General features: G+C 45.7%; 1 protein-coding gene across 3 annotated transcripts in view; it reads left to right on the top strand.

The window, feature by feature from the left end:
* Window positions 1–21,798, top strand: part of LOC142567714 (12S rRNA N(4)-cytidine methyltransferase METTL15) — a 275,298-nt gene that overhangs the window by 51,289 nt on the left and 202,211 nt on the right. The gene's annotated exons all lie outside the window — the stretch shown is intronic.

Raw genomic sequence — 21,798 nt, forward strand, 5'->3', positions numbered from 1 at the left:
TTAAACCATGGTTTATCCCTAGTGCGTTTAGATGACAACACTCGAATGGGAACGAAAGTTTCACGCAGGTAAAGTAGTTTTTCTTTAAACACATTCCATAACTGTTCAGCATTCAGTTCGTCTGCTAGTGTTATCAAAGGTGGCGAAATAAGTTTCAAATGCTGAATTAATTGCCTCATAATTTGCTCTGCTATATACATACACCTTTCTGGCAACCTTTTAGGGAACAGATATATTGTCAACATTTACATCAGCCACAACTATATTGTGGTTGCTAACATCGGGTAAAACATGGACATTGGGTACCATACTATTAGGCAGATTACAAAAAAGCAAGTCAAGAACATGACCTGTACCGTCATTTCGAGATGCCTCACGGATGTACTGTTTAAATGTGTACTCGTCCAGAATATTAAAAAAAATTTGTTACTTGGCACGTTCAGAAATCCTCGCTTGACGAACATTGTGGTGCCTCGATCACATTTATCAAGCACACTTGGTCATCCGAAGTGGGCACTGAAGAGGCTCCCGCAAACGGTACGCTCGATGTGATGACCTGCGTAACCAGAAGAAAACTGGTAAGCGCTCCCGCCATGCCGCTGGTTCCACGCCCCAGTTCAGCAAAGATGGCACTGCTTCCCCCTGAAGTTTATTGAAAGAAAATGAAGAAGCAAACATAAAGGTAGTGTTGTTTTCATGCAGCTAAGGCATGTGGGAAGTTACTTATCCTCTTAGCCCTTTCAGACGCTTTGTACACAATTATGTACATTGTAAACTCAAGCCTTTTTTTTTTTCGAGGCGTGTTACAGATGCTGCCAATTTCACAGTCCCAGCCAGTGCACTTTTCAACTAGCAACTGTAGAGGTTACTGCGTGATATAGTCAATGTGGATAAAAGTAACATTCAAAATATTCAGCATGCTCTTTGGTGTCACCACATAAGGTATATTTCAGTTCTTTTTCTTCAATATTGGCATTTTCTACCGCTTTCAAAAAATTACCTGCTGCTGTATAAGATGAAGTTACAACCGCTGCATGCATTGCGTGTGCTCTTAATGCCGTGATCTGTTTATTGTCACAAACGCATGCAAAGGGATGTGTTCAGAATAGGAGCTGGGCTCATATTCGCTAGCTAGTGAACTCTTTGCCTATTGTCACATAGTAGTGATGGTAAAGAACAAAGTAGCAAAACTGGGAATAACGAGACTAAGTTTTTTATGGGGTGAACCAGTGCCCACAAAAAACAAGTTACACTCAAAGCACAACGATAGTGGCGAACACAGTCAGCGATCATAGAAAAACTGATCTGCAGGACAAGCATGTCGGCTTTTATACATGAGTCATCCAAGGTTCCAGAATAAACGCTGGTGCCTGCGTGTCTTCCAGCAAGTACTACACAATTTGTGTCATGCATACAATCAGATTACACAAGGCTCGGTGACAACAGACAACTGATAGAACCACCAATAACATTCAAGAAACTTCTAATACATGCAGCGCTGAGCGATAATGCTTAACCTCTGTTAGCCGGCGAAAAAGCGATCACCCAAGAAAGGTAAACAAGTACATGTGCCAATGTCCCCCTTTTAAAAAGCATTGTCGCGATGCTGCAAACATAGCAGCAGAGTGAAAAGCAAAAGCAAGCTCATCAAAGAAAAAGTAACAAAGAAACAGAGTCCCAAAGTTTGTCAACGCTGGTAGAACGGCTTAAGCCGCACAACATGAAATGAACTATTTCAGGTTGTGAGCGGCGCCGCTGTGATAGCGAAATGTGCTCTGGCACAACCTCATGGTCCACTGGCACAACCTCATAGTCCAGTGCACCAATTCGTCGGATGATCTGGTAGTGTTGAAGTAGCATCGCAGAAGTTTCTCACTGAGACCTCATTGTCGTATCGGAGTCCAGACCCAAACATGGTCACTGGGCTGATATTCCATGTTTCGTAGTCGAAGATTGTAGTGCCGGCTGTCGGTCCTTTGCTGGTTCTTGGTGCGCATGTGGGCAAGCTGTCGGCCCTCTTCGGCGTGCTGGAGATAGGCGACAATGTCGAGATTCTGTTCATCCGTTACATGTGGCAGCATGGCATCCAGAGTCGTCGTCATGTTCCTTCTGTAAACCAGCTTGAAAGGCATGATTTGCATTGTTTCTTGCACTGCCATGTTATAAGCGAAGGTTACATATGGCAGGAGGGCATCCCATGTCTTGTGCTCGACGTTGACGTACATTGCTAGCATGTCGGTGAGAGTCTTTAGCCACTCCGTAAGACCATTCGTCTACGGGTGGTAGGCAGTTGTTCTCCTGTGGCTTGTCTGGCTGTATTGCAGAATCGCTTGCATGAGCTCATTGTAAAAGTCATTCCTATGTTGGTGATGAGGACTTCTGGGGCATCATGTTGCAGGAGGGGTGCGATTTTGTAGGAATTCTGACTTTTTTTATGCCTTTTGCCGCCATCATCGCGCTGCCATTGGTCGAAAATGACCGGGCCATGACCATTTTGTCTGTCAATCACGCAACGTCAGGAACCCGCAAAAACCAGAAACGTCAAAGCGACGTTGTTGCACTCATTATGCGGAGCATGAGGCATACATTTTTGGCACGGCCAGAGGCAAGGTCACTTCCAAAGGAAAAAAGAATGGCTGCCCCTCTCATCGCTATATGGCTCTTTGCCGTCGCCAACGTGGACATGGAGCGCCAGATAATGGGTTTGACATGCCGGATGACCATTTTCGACGGCACTTTCGCCTGTCGAAGGAAACGGTGCTATTGCGAGGAACTGGCGGGGGAGCTAGAAGTGGAGCAAGCGACGGGACAGTTGGTAGAGCAGAAGGTGTTGTGTGCGCTGTGCTTCTTTGCCAGTGGAAGCTTCCAAGTGTCTGCAGGGAGCGAGGAAACAATCTGTGTGAGCGAGTGCATGTGACGTGTGACAGAGGCTGTCGTAAATGCAGGGGCCCACAACAAGTGGGTCCATTTTCCTAAAACGGCCCAGGAAAGGGCAACTATGAAGGAGGGTTTCATTCGGCGCGGTGCTATTCCCGGCATCATCGGATGCGTGGATGACAGCCTCATAGCCATTATCACACCCAAGGGTGAGCGCAAGGCTGCATTCATGTGCCACAAGGGATACTACGCCCTCAACTGTGTGTTCGTAAGTACACCTCATGTTTTCTACTGCCGATTCTTTTTGACAGTTATGTTGCTCTTGTCAATGGGCTCTTTCTCTGTTCACATATTTCCTCAGATCTGCGGCGCAGACATGAGGATCCTGGTTGTCGACCCTATGCAACCAGGGTCGGACCACAACCTGTTTGTCTGGCAGACAACATGGCTGCACCGGCGGTTCCAAGTGGGATGCATTGCCAATCGAGGGGAATACTTCCTCGGTGAGACTAAAAATTTTTTTGGCACAGTCACACTTCAGTAGCGAACAGAATGCCGTGTCCGCCCCAACACAAACTTTTTTAAGTGAATTACAAGCACATCAGTAAGTGCCAGGAGTAGAAAGAATTAAGACATTTACTTCCACCATTGGCAATGTTCAAAGCTTTCAGTTACAAGTATGTTAACATGTGCCTGCCAGGAGCAGACGAAAGCAACATGTATTAGTGCTGCTACTGCACCCAATGCCTGCCAGAAGCAGAAGAAATGTACATACATTAGTGCTGCTACTGTGTCATTGGTAGCACCAACAAGTGTTGATGTCTTCTGCTTCTGGTAGGCACTGAGTGGTGCGCTTGTAAATTGATTAACAGTTTGTATTGTGTACAGACGTGCTCAGCTCGTACTTTTACTTGGGACACACAACTTCTGAACTCTACCTTTTTTGAATGCTGCTGTAGCTTTCCTCAGTTGCCAACTTGCCTCTCGTCGGGGGAATGCTCAGTGCACTATATTTCCATCTTTGTGCAGGTGACAGTGGCTACCCCTTGGAGCCATGGCTCCTGACCACAGTTCCCGGCCATCCTCCAGTGCAGACAGCCGAGGGGCAGTACAACACAGCACATGCCGCCATGCATTCCATGGTGGAGAAGTGCACCAGGCTCTTAAAGAGCCATTTCCACTGTCTGCAGCAGTACCGCACCCTCTTCTATTAACTGGAATGTGCGGCCGACATTGTTGCTGAATGTGCGGTGTTGCACAACCTTCGCCCTTCTGAGAGCGACATAGAATCAGATGATGACAGTGATGGCGACAGCAGCAGCAGCAGCAGTAGTAGTGAGCTCGACGGTAACAACGACCCCATTCCGCACGGTCTGCCCCGAAACATGGGGTCTAGAATGCATTATTTGAAAGGGCAGGCTGTTCGAGACACTGTTATTGGCATGTTCGGCACAGCCTACTTGAGCCAAGCATTAGCCTACAGTATTTTGAAATAAATAAATAAAAACCCGTGTGCAGCACATGGGTTACTTGAGCAGCATGCGGTGGCAGCTGCGACGTCAACAGCAGAGCCAGCATCGCTAAGTGCATACACACAGTTGTATAATAAGTAAGATGTGGTGGTCTAACAGATGCCAATTAATGGCATTGTGCATTTAATGCTGTGAAATTGGTGACACATTTTCCATACTCAATTGTAGTTGATGTCTACGTACTAATGCAAAGCATTCATGATTTGTTGAGAGATGTAAAAGTTGTGTAGTGAAGGGTTATGTAAAGTCTACATTTATAATAAGTGATACAGTATCTTTATTGGTGACATATAAGATCAAAAGTAGACTAAAAATAAGTGCATTTTCAAAACGTATGTCATGATTTGCTTGCTGCTGCTGTCGTCAACTAGATGTCCTGTGTGCCATGCATGTAGCCTGCAGTTCTGTAGCTTTTATTCTTACTCGTATCACTGAGAGTTCTCTTGTGCCCTTGTGCAATGATAGACATAAGCGCCTGTCTCCTCGCTTTCTACTCGTGCAGAGAAGCTCGCAAAGCCAAAATGCACAGTGCACTGCACACCTTCCACTCCACTGGACGTGCTGTTACATGTGCACCTTCTAGGTTCTCCATCGTTCTGTCTCACAACAACCTCAAAGTTCCTTTCTAGAGATGAAAATGCCGTCCAACTGGTCATCCAACATGTCAAACGCTGTGGCTCCTGTGAAGGGTGTGCACGCATGAGCAGTTGATAGATTTCAACAAAGTGCCCTCCATTGTACATAGCAGAGCTCCAGTAACTGGAATGTTACACAGTAATATTGCTACAGTGCAAGCTAGCACTACAAATGTAGTAGCGACATGTAAATAAAAGCACTAGAGGAAAACTGTACCTTTCTGTATCATTTCAACCTTCCAACATACCGACCTTTTTACAGTAACACTTGTTTATGTACACATCACTTGCAACAGTCTCTACATTAAAGAAGTGTGAGAATCATGAGTACTGCAGTAGTAGAGACATATGCAACATATCACTGACATGTTGAAATAAATATCTCGTCACATTCTGCTTGCATCTAAAAAATTCACAGGTAACTGCGTCATAATATATCCAAGGTAATGGCATGCATTGATCCAAATGGAGGCAGAGCACCAAGAATTCCACTTGGCAATCTCCTCATTGCAAAAGAAGTTCGAAAACACATTTAAAATGCTGCAGGCCTCTGGCTCAGCGGTCAACCCTAACGGACACGAGACACAAATACGTCCCACCCAAGAAAGGGAAATGGAAGTAGGCGAGAAAAGAGGTTATGAACTTCATGGCATCCCCATGCACACGCACAACTTTATAAAACAGATCCAGAACGAAGTCCAAGAAAATAAGAGTAGCATTGTGAATCTTTGAACGAATTTCATGTCAGACAAAATCACTCATCGGCGAGGAATTAAGAATCCAGAAACAATATGTAAACGAGACTGTGGGAGGCTTGCAGAGAGCAATTAATAAATGTCCTCTTGCTACCCCAATCACCCATAAACCATCAAAGGCGGGTCAGGACGACGCGAAGCCTCTCGTACATCATAGCTCAAACTAAATTGAAAAGTGTGGAACAATTAGATATTTGGCAATAGAATTGTCGCACTTTTCACAAGCGGGCAGCCGCACTCCAGAATTATATGAACGGCGCACCAATCCAACCTGGTGTAATATGCCTGCAGAAAATCGGCCCCAAAGTGGTCAAGCTGCAAGGACATTACACCTTGCAAAATTGAAATTAATTATCCCCGCGTTGCCACCCTAGTGAGCAGGACTATCGAGGCAAAAGCAGAGCAGGTAGAAAATCTTCAGATGAATCATCAAATAATATGCTTATTCCCTCTAAAAAGAGGCAAGGCAAGAACTGTAATAGTAAATTTGTACAGTCCCTTCAAAAATAGGAATGAAGATTTTAGTAAACTCCTTGTGGAGGTTTTTAAAATCTTGGGTGCCAAGGCCCACCTTGTGGTGCTGGGAGATTTCAACGCTCCCAACACCGCATGGGGCTACCCAAAAGACACACCCATGGGAACACGTCTCGAACACGCTGCATCCAAGCTGGGGCTGAGCCTGCTCACCCTCCCCACCATGCCCACCAGAATGGGCAACAGCCAAAGTAGAGACACGTTCCTGGACTTCACTTTCGTACGCAACATCAGGGACATCACCTGGACCAACCTAGATGAAAATCTAGGAAGTGATCACTTCCTCATCAGCATTTCCCTATCGACTCCCAAACTACGCTGGGTGGCAAAGGAAACGACGCTGACAAACTGGACAAAATTCCGACCACACAACTCTACCCAATGCTGAACCGGATTCCATGGGGGAATGGGCCAATTTCATTAAGGCAGTGCATGGGCAGGCATCAAAAAAGATTACACGGATGGTGAAAACACCGGCAGTGGACATCCACCTCCTAAGCCTGTGGGAAAGCAGGCGTAAGGTGCTAAAAAGGTGGCGAAAACAACGTTTGAACAGAAACCTTCTTCGCAGGATCACAGCTCTGGCAGAGGAAGCAAATCAATGTGCCAGTAAATTGGCAACTGAGGGCTGGATCCAGTTTTGCAGTTCGCCACAAGACACACTGAGCACTGCAACAACCTGGGCCATCCTGAGGAATATCCTAGACCCGGAAAAGTCCAAATCCGCGACCAGCAGAACATTGCAAAGGATTACGGAGGAATTTTCAGGCACGAATGAAGAAGTAATAGAGGCTCTCAAGGAAAGATATGTTGGAGGGAGCAGGATACAGTCAACAGGCCAAATTAGTTATACGGGTGTCGAAAATGCAAAGCTAGACGCCCCAATATCCACGGAAGAGGTTTTTGCGGCAGCCCAGGCGGCCAAGAAGAGTACAGTCCCTGTCGCCGAACAGATTACCAACGCTATGATTAGAAACCTTAACGATAAAGTTATAGGAGCTATCACAAGGCAATTTAATGAAAACTATTGGCTTAAGGGAGAGGTCCCTGAAGAATGAAAAACTGCAAAAATTATCACCATACCAAAACCCGGAAAGAAGCCATCCCTGCAGGCGCTCAGACCCATTTAACTGATGTCTTGCATGGGAAAGCTCTTTGAACGGGTCATACACACTAGGCTTCAAAATTTCATTGACGACAGGGGCTTGTTCCCCGCCACCATGTTGGGCTTCCGCAACGGCCTCTCGATACAAGCTGCGTTCCTCCTGTTGCAGGAGGAGGTACTCAAAGGTGTACATAAGGAAGGAGAGCACATATTAGCTCTTGACCTGAAGGGTGCCTTTGACAATATATCACATGAAGTGATACTTTCTGAGCTTAATGTAATTGGCTGCGGAAAAAACGTCTTTAATTACATTAGAGACATTACCTTCCTCACGGAGAGGAAGGCTACGATAGGAATATCCCATGTCAAATCTGTTTCAAATGCCAAACAAAGGTACGCCTCAAGGAGCGATCATCTCTCCTCTACTTTTTAACATCGCCATGTGTAGACTTGCGCGGACCCTAGACAGTGTCCCGCTGCTGGGTTATACTATTTACGTGGACGACATCACCCTTTTGGGCCACGTGCAGGTCCCTAGCAAAAAAAGGAGCAGACCAGCCACTGCAGTTCAAAACTTTGCCAGGGCCTGTGGTCTCAGCTGTGCTCCCGAAAAATCAGAGATAATACGCATTTACGGGAAACAATGTAAAAGTAATGGGAACATAGAAATTGAAATCGACAATCAGCAAATCAAAGAGGTCACGGTTGCTGGGATCTTGGGATTCTGGGTTCAGAGCAATGGCAGGGCCAGCCACACCATCATAATACTAAAGTCGGCAACAAAACAAGTGGCAAGGATGAGTCAAAGAATCGCCTTCCACAAACAAGGCATGAAAGAAAGCGACGCTCTCCGTTTAGTACAGGCGCTCGTTATCAACGAACTAACATGCAGCCTCCCTTTTCACACACACTCAACAAGAATGAGGAGGAGCTGGTTGATACTGTTACCAGAGGCGCCTACAAGGTGGCCTTGCACTTACTGGTAGGCAGCCCGACAGACAAGCTCCTTGGCCTTGGGGTATACAACACATACGCCGAGCTCAAGGCGGCAACTTTAATTTCACAAGTAAACCAAATGAGTGGGCATGGGAGCAGCGATACGATGTGGTTCACCAACGTCTTTCGTTTTTTTCATCCTTCAGTGTCCGGTCCTCTTCACTGGCAGCGTCGCTTCAGTCCAGTTCTGTGCTACGACGAAATCCCATCGGCGCTTTTCGACGGGAGTGCGCCGGCGTCAAGTGGTAAATGCTCCGGTGGCCCATTGAATGCTTTCGTGATGCAGCTGGTGACCGCATCGCAAGATTTTTAGCCCGGATCGGCATCGACGTCAACCATCGCAGAAGATATAAATGGGCTGCACCGTCGCCACCCCTTCAGTGGTCATGGGAGCAGCGATACGATGTGGTTCACCAACGTCTTTCGTTTTTTCATCCTTCAGTGTCCGGTCCTCTTCACTGGCAGCGTCGCTTCAGTCCAGTTCTGTGCTACGACGGAATCCCATCGGCGCTTTTCGACGGGAGTGCCCTGGCGTCAAGTGGTAAATGCTCCGGTGGCCCATTGAATGCTTTCGTGATGCAGCTGGGGACCGCTTCGCAAGATTTTTAGCCCGGATCGGCATTGATGTCAACCATCGCAGAAGATATAAATGGGCTGCACCGTCGCGACCCCTTCAGTGGGCATGGGAGCAGCGATACAATGTGGTTCACCATCTTTAGTTTTTTCATCCTTCAGGTTAGTCCAGTCTCATCCAAGCGTTCAAATGATATATTCCTCGTTAATGCTCCCTTGCCCACAAGTGCTGTTAGAAAATGTATGCCAGTGTTATTGTGTGCTCAAATTGCTTTTGTCCGGAGATGTTGAATTAAACCCTGGCCATGGCCATAGCACTCGTACCAACCCTCAAAACCCGATGCCCAAATTTGACAGTGGTGCCATACTCGCCCTTTTAGAGGATCTAAGGACCCGCTCAACAAACATTGAACAAGGGCAGGTCGAAATATTGAACTCAGTTAAGTCTATTACATGCAGTCAAGAGGAACTAGACGTGAAGTTTACTAATATTTCAAACTGGCTTATAAATGTTGAGACCAAACTTGCGGGTTTTGAATCAGTCCGTCAGGACCTTAATGCTCTCAAGTCAACTGCTGAACGACTGGCCAAAGAAAATTATTCTTTAAGGGCCTGAATGGACAACCTTGAAGATAGCTCCTGTGGAGATAACCTCTTATTTTTCGGTATATCTGAAGGCACCGAAAGCACCGAAACATGGTTGCAGTCAGAGGAAAAAATTGTGAATATAATACAGCAAAAAATGTCAATTACCCTTTCTAGTACCGATATCGCCCGGGTCCCCCGAATCGGCATTGCGGAGTCTATGAAAACACGGCCAATAATGGTGAAATTTTCCAACTACAATACAAAGGAAATGCTATTAAATGCTCAGTATAAACTCAAAGATTCAGATGTTTCTTTGTTTGAAGATTTTAGTCTATCTATAAGACATGCTAGAAAAAAACTGGTGGATTTTGCGAAGGCAACGGCACCTAACACGCGCTTCAAACTGAGGCACGTAAGCTTATTCTTAAACAAGAAATGCTATACCTATTGTGCTGAATGTGATAGCGTTTGTGAACAAACTAGCGTGTATGCTACTACTTCACGTGTTGATCCCAGTGCTGCAGGTGGTTCTGATAATTCGAGATAGCTGGCTGGGCACCTTCGTCCACATGCCCAGCCGATCTCTGGAATTCCAGTGCTGTTCACAAATATACGCAGTGTTCGCAATCGCGATGACCTTTCCTGTGCCGCCGATGCCACATCGGGCGACATTATTGTCCTAACGGAAACATGGCTGAATGATTCTGTTAGAAGCACGGAAATCCTCGCTACCCAAAAGCGGTATTTCATATTTCGCTGTGATCGCGCAGTCGCACGTGGTGGCGGTGTTCTGGTCGCTGTCTCTGATCATCTCGATAGCCTTCACACATTCCTACGACACTAGGGTTCTTATGTGTGCAGATCACGACTAAATATCAAAAACTTCTATTATGTGCATGCTATCGTTCGCCCTCTACTGGGATTGGTTTTTCCAGCGACCTTCATGATGCGCTGAGCGCTGTGTGTGCCAAATTTCCGAATATTCCTGTTTTTTTATTCGGTGATCTTAATTTCCCTAATATTAAATTGTCTAGCAGTTCGTATACCACTATCAACTCTTCGTCAGAATCATCTAATTTTGTAAATCTTTGTTCCGTCTTTTGTTTAACTCAGGTAATAACGCAGCCTACGAGGGTCACATCTTCAACATCCAATGTATTAGACTTGTTGCTAACAACGGCCCCTGATGCTGTTTCCAATACATGTATTACCTATTTGTCAGGTATAAGCAATCATTCTTTATTGCATGTCATGTTGAACTTCCCCGCTCGAACGTCGCATAACAATATAAAAGTAATATATGATTATGCTAAAGGAAATTACACTACAATCAATAAAACGCTTGAAAACTTCCTTGACGAATTTCTGGCTGACTTTAATGAAAGATCTGTAAATACCAATTGGCAACTTTTCAGAAATAAGCTTTGTGAATTGATGGACTTGTATATTCCTCGAAAAAAGCTTTTAACTAACTGCCACTATCCATGGTACTACCGCTCATTAAATCGTCTGGCAAACAAAATAGGAGGCTTTTCTGCAAAGCTAAGTCTTCTGGAAAGCGTGAGCACTGGTCAGCACTAAAAGAAATTGTTACCAGTTACAAGAAGTCTTTTAAGGAATTGAAGCACTACTACTTTAATGTGACATTGCCAACGTTTTTAACAAGCAATCCAAAAAAATTTTGGAGTAGTGTGAATAAGCGAGAGCAGTCACTTATATCCCTCGTTGACCCTCAGTCAAACCCTATTTCAAGTACTAATGTCGCTGAGATCCTTAACGAGAACTTTAGTGCAGCTTTTTCAAGTACCATAACTGACATTACTGTTGTTAGAGACTATGCATGTAACATAAGCTTTCCAATGCACCCTGTCAGGTTTAGTTATGACCGAATTATCAACATAATTAACAATTTGAAAATCTCCTCTTCTTGCGGGCCTGATAACATTAACACCAAAGTCGTGAAAAATACTAAAGTGTACTCCGTAATTTTTTACTGAAGCTTTGTGAGCAATCGCTTGAAACAGGAGATATACCACACAAATGGAAAGTGGCTAAAGGGATTCCACTCCATAAATCGGGCGACAGGCATTCACCCTTCAATTATCGTCCCATATCATTAACTTCCATTTCATGTGAAATCATGGAGCATATAATATTTTCTCAATTATCTGGTTTTCTTGAATCATTTACATTTTTCACGCCTACACAACATGGTTTCAGGAAGCAGTTTTCCTGTGAAACACAAGTAATTGTCTTTCAGCAACAAGATTTATTCCATTCTTGATGAAGGTTCAGAGGTCGACATCATCTTCTTAGATTTTTGCAGGGCTTTCGATAAAATGTCCTATAGTCTGCTGTTGTATAAGCTTGCTCATCTTCATATCGACCCGAATGTTCTAGCAAGAATTCGTTGTTTTTTATCTAATCGCTCACAGTTTGTTCATGTTAATGGTCTTCAATCATCTTCAATGCCAGTTACGTCTGGGGTACCACAAGGATCGGTACTCGCACCCTTTTTATTCCTTGTGTACGTACATTAATGATCTGCCTAACAATATAAAACCTTCTATCAAACTTTTTGCAGATGATTGCATACTATACCGGGAAATTAAAAACACTAATGATGTCCACTTATTGCAAGCAGATCTTAACGGCGTTACTGACTGGTGTAATAAATGGAAAATGGTTTTACATGCATCAAAATGCAAATCCATGCGCTTTTCACGTCAAGGCGTCACGCCACCAGCCTCTTACAGCATCAACAATGCTTTGTTAGCCCCGGTTACTTCGTTTAAATACCTTGGTGTACATCTGACATCAAATTTATCCTGGAGTCAGCATATCACCTACATTACTGGAAACGTGAGCCGCATGCTCAGTTACACAAAAAGAAACTTTTCTAATGCACCCATTTCACTCAAACTTCTTCTTTATAAAACACTGGTTCGTTCAAAGCTTGACTACACCGCGTCGATATGGGACCCTCAAGCTAAGTCGCTTATATCTGTGTTGGAAGCTGTTCAGAACCGTGCCACTCGTTTTATCCTTCACAACTATGACCGCACATCAAGTGTCACACTAATGAAAAACACTTTGTCACTACCATTACTTTCATTGCGCAGGAAAATTTCACAACTCTGTCTTTTTTTTAAGATCTACAATCTGAATCCTGTTTTGAAGAACGCTTTGCTCCTTCCACCCACTTATGTTTCATCGCGCATTGACCATCCACGCAAAGTGGGCGTTCCACTTTGTCACACTACCACTCGCTTAACTTCTTTCATTCCAACTACGTCATCCGAGTGGAATCACTTGCCAGCAGATGTGGCACTCGCCGACGATCTCGAGCATTTTAAGAATAAGTTAAGTGTCTGCATTTCTTCTTCATGACATGTGTGCCCTTCATTTCGTGGTCCCTCACGAACTCTGTGTTGCCGATTTCTAGTTTGCCTTGTTAGTTGTTTTTTCTCTTCTGGTTTTTTTAGCTTTCCATGGATGTGCACAATTGCTGAAATCTGTAAATCTGTGAAATCTGTAAAACTCAGTGCAGTGAGCTATGTAATGCTATGTATGCAATGCTTTGCTATAATGCAATGATATGTAATGCTGTGACCCATGAATGTGTTTACATTTCTTGTTATCTGTGTTATTGTATGCCTTGTTCCACTCCCCTCAATAATGCCCGCAGGGCCATGAGGGTACTTGAAATAAATAAATAAATAAATAAATAAATAAATAAATAAATAAATAAATAAATAAATAAATAAATAAATAAACTTAGCCAGATGAGATCGGGCACGGAAATCCTGGTGAGGGCGGGTATTCTACCACACCCCCAAAACTTGGACGAGGTACTGGTGGATATTCCCGGTCCCGTCTGAAGCAGGATCTCAGTAGCTCCTGTCCCGAGAAATATGCACAAAGACAGAAACAAAAAGAAAAGAGAAGAGAGGGTGAAATGGCTAGGCAAACTATTCAGAAACAATGAAAATACCGTTTATGTTGACGCCTCTCAGTACAACTGGAAGCGTGCGGTAGTAACTGTCATGGGCAATGACAAGACTAGCCTAATCTCAAGTGCCTCCCTGATCACGTCCTCTATTTCCAAGGCTGAATGCGTTGCCGTCACCTTGGCAGTCAAGGACTGGGAACGGACAGGGCTGTCGTACAACACCATCATCTCAGACTCCCAGGAGGTGTGCCGCTTCTTTGAGTGGTCGTCTCCCTTTCAAGGTTAGTCACCTCCTGGGAAAGGAACTTAAGAATACATACAGACTGGTCTGGTGTCCGGGACACGCAGGCCTGGAGGGGAATGCGAGGGCTGACGCTCTAGCTCGAGAGCTCACGAACTGAGTGGAGCAACCATCGCCCTCCCATTCACAACCCGCCACTTCAAAAGAAAGCCATTGCGAGGAGGAGGATAAAGATCCGGCATGTATGGCACCACGTGATATTCTTGCTCATCAGTGCGGAATGCGGCAAAGATACGGTGCCCCACACACATCTTTGCTAGGGGAAGGTGCAATAGATCTCCACAGGATTCAAATGGGGCTCTGCCCAAATTTATTAAGACTGAACAAAATTTTCCCAATGACTTATGTGCATGCCTGTCCGTGGTGTAGCGACTCACCGCCGTCTTTGTACCACATCTCATGGGGATGCCAAAATAGACTGCTGAATTTAAATGCCTACTTAGGTATAATCTAACCAACACACTGGAGCAGTGGGAGGCACAACTCGCAGAAGGCTCTTCTTGGTCACGTTCGGCTAGCGGCGGAAGCCAGTGGAGCCCTGGACTGGGGCTCCACCCATCAAGCTCCTAATCCCCTATCCCCCTTTCCCCAATTCATTAAAGTTATTCTCTCTCTCTTGATGAATTTTACTCTTTCTCTCTTCAAATTGAGGTGAATCCTAGCCGTCACTAACCTATGATTACTGCACTTTACCCTATCTATCACTTCTGCATCCTGCACTATGCTGGGATCGGCAGAAAGTATGAAATCAATTTCATTTCTTGTTTCATCATTAGGGCTTTTCCAGGTCTACTTCCTGTTGCGCCACTTCCTGAAAAAGGTGTTAATTATTCGAAGCTTATTCCTTTCTGCGAATTCTACCAGCATCTCACCTCTAGCGTTCCTAGAATCAATGCCATAATTGCCAATTGCTTGTTCACCAGCCTGCTTTTTCTCCACTTTTGCATTGAAGTCGTCCATTACTACAGTATACTGAGTTTGCACTGTTCTCATCGCTAATTCAACATCTTCATAAAACTGATTTATTTCATCATCATGACTGGAGCTTGAAGCGAAGGCTTGTACTACTTTTAATTTATACCTCTTATTAAGTTTCATTATGCCTTGTGCTATCCTCTCATTAATGCTGTAGAATTCGTCAATGTTGCCCGCTATGTCCTTATGGATTAGGCATCCTACTCTGTACTGCTTCTTATATGGAAGTTCTCTATAGCAGAGGATGTGGCCATTTATCAGCACTGTATAAGCCTCACTAGTTCTTCTAACCTCACTAAGGCCAATGTCAACACCGCTGCCATTGACCACGCGTACGGTTCGAGTAGTAGGAGGCGTGAGAACCTTCCTCAGTCGATGACAGAGGTTACAACTCATTATGGATATGTGCGCTCCAGTATCTGTTAATGCCGTCAAAAGGACACTGTTGGCGTGAACATCAAGTAAGTTCTGGTTCGTTGGGAGCGTCAATGGAGGATTTTGACACGACGAAGATAATGCGCTCGCTTCCTTGTCAACACAGGAGCCTAGGTTAGCATCATACCGGCCTCTTGTGCAGATTGCTGTCGAAACGAACAGACCTGCCCACTCCAAGTGATAAACAACTCCGCCATCTACACATACGGCCAATGGTCTCTTATGCTTGATCTTGGATTGCGCCATACGTTTTGCTGGATTTTCATTCTCGATGATGTCTCGCAAGCTGTTCTTGGCGCTGACTTCCTCAGCTTCTTCACCCTTGCGAGAGGCATGCATGCTCATCGCCTCGTCGATCTCAGCACGCACCTCTCCATCAACGGTGTACTCTGCACCGCCTCGCCGACGGGGCTTCGAGCTCTTGCATCTGCTTCGCCGTAGACAAAAATTCTTGCTGATTTTCCCAATCTTATGAAGCCATATACCAGAGAGTCACCACTTAAGCACCCAATCGCTCACCACATCTAATCAAGTAAAGACTGCCCCGCCTTTACTTGGCCCTGCCGACTGTCTGGAGATCAGCTCATCATTGCTCGCCGCGAATTTGAGCACATGCTTGAACTCGGCATTGTGTGACCTTCCTCAAGCAACTGGGCATCGCCACTCCACTTGGTGCCAAAGAAAGATCCTGGCGACTGAACACCATGTGGGGATTACCGCGCTCTGAACACCCACACCTTCTCAAATCGCTGTCAACTTCCTCACAATACAGAACTTCACATAAAATTTGGCTGGGTGCACGATCTTCTCTAAAATTGACTTAGTGAAAGCTTATCATCAAATTCCTGTGGAACCTGCTGACTTTCCGAAGACGGCCATTACCACCCTTTTTGACCTCTTCGAGCATGTGAGGATGCTTTTTGGATTGCACAATGCTGCACATACTTTTCAGCGCACTATCAACGAGGGCACATGAGGTCTCAACTTCGTATTTCGCCTATCTTTATGATCTCCTCGTCACAAGTCACCTGTGCACCCTTTTCCACCGACTTGATCATTATGGTTTCATCATTAATCTGAAGAAGTGCCTCTTCGGCATTGCTACCATCAAGTTTATAGACCTTGTCACCCCTCAAGGTTTCCGACCTCTCGCAAGCAAAGTGAAGGCAATTCAAGACTTTCCACCCCTGATTTCACTAAAAAGATTCAGAGAATTTGTGGGCCTACCGAACTTTTATTGCCGCTTTCTTCTGAAGTGTGCTAATTTCCTGAAGCCTCTGACCGACCTACTGGCTATCAAAAAAGATCCGGCTGCGCCACTTGAATGGACAGAGGAAGCTGCATGTACCTTTTCTACTGCCAAGAAAGTGCTGACCGATGCCACCATGCTCATACATCCCGTTCCTGATGCCACAATTCGTCTCATCGCCAATGCAACGAGCATGGCAGTCGGTGCAGTTCTCAAGCAGCACGTATCTGATTGGCAGCCTCTTGGTTTTTTTTTTCACAAAAGCTGAAGCCACCTGAAGATAAATAAAGCACATTCAGTCGAGAACTCCTTGCGGTGTACCTATCCATTAAGCATTTTTGCTACTTTCTGGAGGGCTGGGACTTTCACGTCGTCACAGACCGTAAGCCCCTGATGTTTGCCTTCCATCGGAATCGCAGCAACTACACGGCACGGGAGATCCGCCAACTGTGCTTCAACTCCGAGTTCACAGTGGATCTCCATAACATGCATGGGCCGGAAAATGCTGTTGCTGATCTACTCTCCTGTCTCGATGCCCTGGCGGCCCAACCACCAGTAGACAGGGAAGAGCTAGCAGCCACCTAGCGTAACAACTCTGAGCTGCATCTCCTTTGTTTCTCATCTATGTCCCTGTCCTACACTGAGTGCCTGCTTTCAATTTTTTCCTCGTTGATAATGTGCGAGACATCCACTAGTGTCCCTCGACCCTTCATGCCTTTGGCTTTTTGTCACGAAATTTTTGATCAACTGCACAACATGAGCCACTCTGGAATTCATGCAACCCAGAAGCTAGTCACAACTCACTTCCTTTGGCCTAGCATCAATGGAGATGTCCGTTGCTGGCGCAAACGTGCCTTCAATGCCAGCGTGTTAAATGTCTAATTCCCCATTTCGGCCTCCAGATGCGAGGTTTTCGCACGTCCACCTCTACAATGTCGGCTCTCTCCCACCATAACGTGGGGCCTCTTACCTGCTCACATGTGTGGACCGCTTCACCCGATGGCCAGAGGTGTTTCCCATTACAGACACTACAGTAGAGACAGTTGCTATGGCTTTCATTAGCAGCTGGGTGTTGCGTTTCGGATGCCCTTCTGTCATCACCACTGACCAAGGCCACCAGTTTCAATCGGCGCTAGTCATCGCACTTGCCAACATCCTGGGCGTTCGACTCATCCATATGACAGCCTACCATCCTTCCGCAAATGGCGTGGTGGAACGACTTCATCGACAACTGAAGGCTGTCCTTACCACTTATCATCCAAGGGAACGTTGGCTCGTCCAAGTTCCCTTCGTCCTTATGGGCATCCAATCAGCACTGAAGCCGAAGAGCAACCTAGGTTGTTCTTCAGCTGAACTCGTCTACGGCGTTCCCCTGCACCCTTCTAGAGAATTCTTCACACCGTTGTCACCACCTTGCTCCCATGATGCTTCCACCTACATCCAGGAGCTGTGCACCACGTTTCGTAACCTTGCTCCTGTAATTGGTGTGTATTTGTCAGCCAGGATATGGATTCCTGCAGCCATGTTTTGGTTCGGCGTGACTATGTGCGTCCAACCTTCACACCAGGCCCACGATGGACCATTCTGCGCGTACTCCATCATATGCCTAAGAGGTGCGCGCTGGACATTAATGGTTGCGAAGGCGTCATGGCTGCTGACCGACCCAAACCTGCCTATGTCACCCGTCTTGCACCTGTGACCCCTCCACTCAACCTGGCCTCAATTCCTTCATCACATCTAAGCACGTTAACTGGGTGGCTCCTCTGGCTCCCTCTACGGGGGGAGCCCTGTAGTACCCCTTGCCTCAGGCCTAGGCCACAGTTCACTTGGCATGCAGCGCCCGTCAAGGAGGAGCAAGCTCGCTCCCGGCGCATATCATGCGCAGTGCAATATAAAAAAAATAAAAAGAACAGTTCAACACCCAATGCTGCCAGAGCTGGGTCTTCCTCGCATTAGTTCCGACAAGCTATCCCACCTGCTTCATTTTGAGTCTTCAATTCTTTGTTGGCAGACTGATATGTTCCGCTATAGATTCCTCAACAAGAGAGTTAAGCATGTCAACAATCTTGACCAGGGTTTCAGCTTGTGCCTTCAGGGTCGAGAGAATCTGTTCAGATGATGACAATTTCATTGACCATTGAACAATTTCATTCAGCTTTTTGCACTGTGCAGCATGCGCAGTGCAATATAAAAAAATAAAAAGAACAGTTCAACGCCCAACGCTGCCAGAGCTGGGTCTTCCTCGCATTAGTTCCGACAAGCTATCCCACCCGCCTAATTTTGACTCTTCAATTCTTTGTTGGCAGACTGATGTGTTCCGCTATAGATTCCTCAACAAGAGAGTTAAGCATGTCAACACTCTTGACCAGGGCTTCAACTTGTGCCGTCAGGTTCGAGATAATCTGTTCAGATGATGACAGTTTCATTGAGCATTTTTTTACCATCTCATAAACAGTCACTTTGCAATAACTCTTGTTCTAGGCTTCTTCCACTGATCAATCCACTTAGCTAGTTCTACGCAGGCAAACAGTTAGAAATCAAGGTAAGATTTAAGCAGGCACAGACTTTAAAACATGGGCAGCAACAGCTGTCATGATAAGCTAGTACCGTATTTACTTGCATAATGATCGCACTCTCGTAATGTTCGCATGCCTGAATTTTGTCGTCAAAATTAGATTTTTTTTCTTTCCCGTGTAATGCTCGCACCCTGAACTTGTCGCAGCGCTATGTCGTGTGCCAAGTCTAGCTAATGATGATCACGCTTACCCTCTGTCGAATGCTAAGCGGACCACTCTTGAAGACATACCAAGCAGTCTGCACGCACCCAACATTCTTAAGCATATGCCCCATTTTATTCCTTTCATCATTTTCTGCACTTCCGTGAAAAAAAAAAAAAAGCTACAACCAAACTTGCCTCGGCTTTATTATTTGGAGGCTTCATAATGGTTTTGGTCAACAACAATAACATAAAGGCGCCTTTCAATTCTTCTCGTCTGCACTCATGGGCACGCAACAAATCGCGAGCGGCAATGATAGGGGCCACATTTGTACTGATACGTTGGAAGTGTACCCTATTCATATGTACCCTCTACGCTAAGTGTACCCCCCTACGTTAGAAGTGTACCCCCTGTGCTAAGGTATTCACCCACCCTTAGTGGAAACATGCCATATTAGGATAGCAGTGAAGACAAATGCCACAGTTTCCACAGCATGCTCACCATGTGTTTCTATGTTGCTGGCAGTTAAGCATGCCCATTTCTGTTTCTGTCCCCTCAAAGTGGACATGGCTACGTTATTGTGGCAGACTTGCAGATATTAATGATATTGTAACGAATACAAAAGGCAGGGACACGAACAAAGAAGAGAAGATGAAGAGAACAAGGAGTTTGAGAGGCCGGACTGTGCTACGATCACGCTACGATCATCGTCCATCTCCTGTAAATGAAACCATTTCTTCGCAACTCTTCATAACAGTTGTAAATGAAGTAACTCTTCAATGGCATCAGCAGTGAACTGATGACCACGGTCGCTGACGATGAAACATGGTCGGCCATGACGAAGGACCACGGAACGCAGCAGGAAGACCGCCACGCAAGCAGCGGTCGAAGACAGTATGGCTGCAGTTTCTGCATGCCGTGTAAGATGGTCTACGCGGACAATTGTCCAACAGTTCTTGATGTTAGATAGTGGGAATGGACCCAAAAAGTCAATGCCCACTTGCTCGAATGGTGTACTGGGCGGTGTCAATGGCCGAAGGGGACTCGGGGCTGTGGTGGTCAGTCGCTTGTGACGTTGTCACGTTTCACAATTAGCAACATAGCGCTTGGTTGTTTCGTACATCTTGGGCCTGTAAAAGCGCTCCTGCATGTGGTGTAGCGTTCATACGAAGCCGAAATGGCCAGATGTCACATCGTCATGTATGGCGCGTAGAACATCGGAGCAGAGAGTCTCGGGGACAACAAGCAGGAAATGCGCTCCATGCCTGGAGTAATTAGCTTTGTAGAGCAACTTATCGCGGACAGTAAAGTGACCACTGCCTTGAGAAGTACAGGCGGCGACAAAAAACGGATCGAGGGTAATATCATTCCGTTGTTCTCGCTGAAAGTCTGCTGCGTCAGGGAACGTAGAAGTAACAGCAGCAAGACAGTCGTCAAAATTCTCAGCATTCATCATTCTCAGCGTCATGCACACGACAGAGCAGGGTACAAGTATATTTTTTTAGCACAATTTATGCGGAGAGGCCGAACTACAAGGTCAACACAATCAGCGTCAACAGTAGTTGCAGATACACGAACAGGGGTCAGGCACCATGATGGTGCAATCACTTCATCAAGAACACTGAGCCTGTCTGTGTCCCTGTCTTCACCACGCGAGCTTTGTTCGAAATGTGCTGATATAAATAACTTATTCAAGGATATTTCACCACAACCACAGTCCACGGAAGCGCCACATTGTTCAAGAAAATCGATAGCAAGAATGACATCATGCAAACAACGAGAAAGAACAAGGAATTCCGACCAGGTTGTCTTCTGCGATAAGGAAACTGTAAACATCTCCGGCAATTCCTTTTAGGATGTGCCCGACTTTGTCTTCCTCAGACATTCCATAGTCCACCATCCTAGACAGTTTTATTACTGTCTCAATGTAGGGAAAAGACGGGGAATGCGGGAGATGGAAATTGAAGACGAACAAAACGTGAACAAGGTGAATGCAGGAGCCAACATTTCGACAAGTGGACTTGTCTTCTTCGAGACCTTGTCTTGAAGTACTTGTCTTGAAGGACTTGTCTTCTTCTGCTGCCTTGAAGAAGACAAGTCCACTTGTCGAAACGTTGGCTCCTGCATTCACCTTGTTCACGTTTTGCTCATTGCCTCAATGTAGGTCATGTAAGTTTCGCCTGACACTTGCGCGCATTGCAGTAGCGTCTGTTCTGCCCTTTTCTTTTTCGTCGCAGAATTGCCGAATCGCTCTTTGATTTCCGAAACAAATCTTCTTCATGTGGTGAACATTTCCTTGTGATTGTCAAACCACACCAATGCAGTATCCGTTAGAAAGAATACGACGTTCGAAAGCTGAGAAGTGCTGTTCCACTTGTTGGCGGCACTCACCCGGTGATAATGGATGAGCCATTCCTCGACGTCTTCGTCCGATCTTCCGGTGAAGGGACGCACATCTCTCAGTTGTAGAACGATACTGGTCGGTGCAGCAGTTGGAATGGGCCGTATTTCATCTGCATCGTGGGGCATATTCAACTCCGGTGGATTCAGTGGGAGTCCAGCAAAGCGACGGCT

The sequence above is a fragment of the Dermacentor variabilis genome, unplaced genomic scaffold, assembly GCF_050947875.1.
Source record: "Dermacentor variabilis isolate Ectoservices unplaced genomic scaffold, ASM5094787v1 scaffold_14, whole genome shotgun sequence".
Lineage (NCBI taxonomy): Eukaryota > Metazoa > Arthropoda > Arachnida > Ixodida > Ixodidae > Dermacentor > Dermacentor variabilis.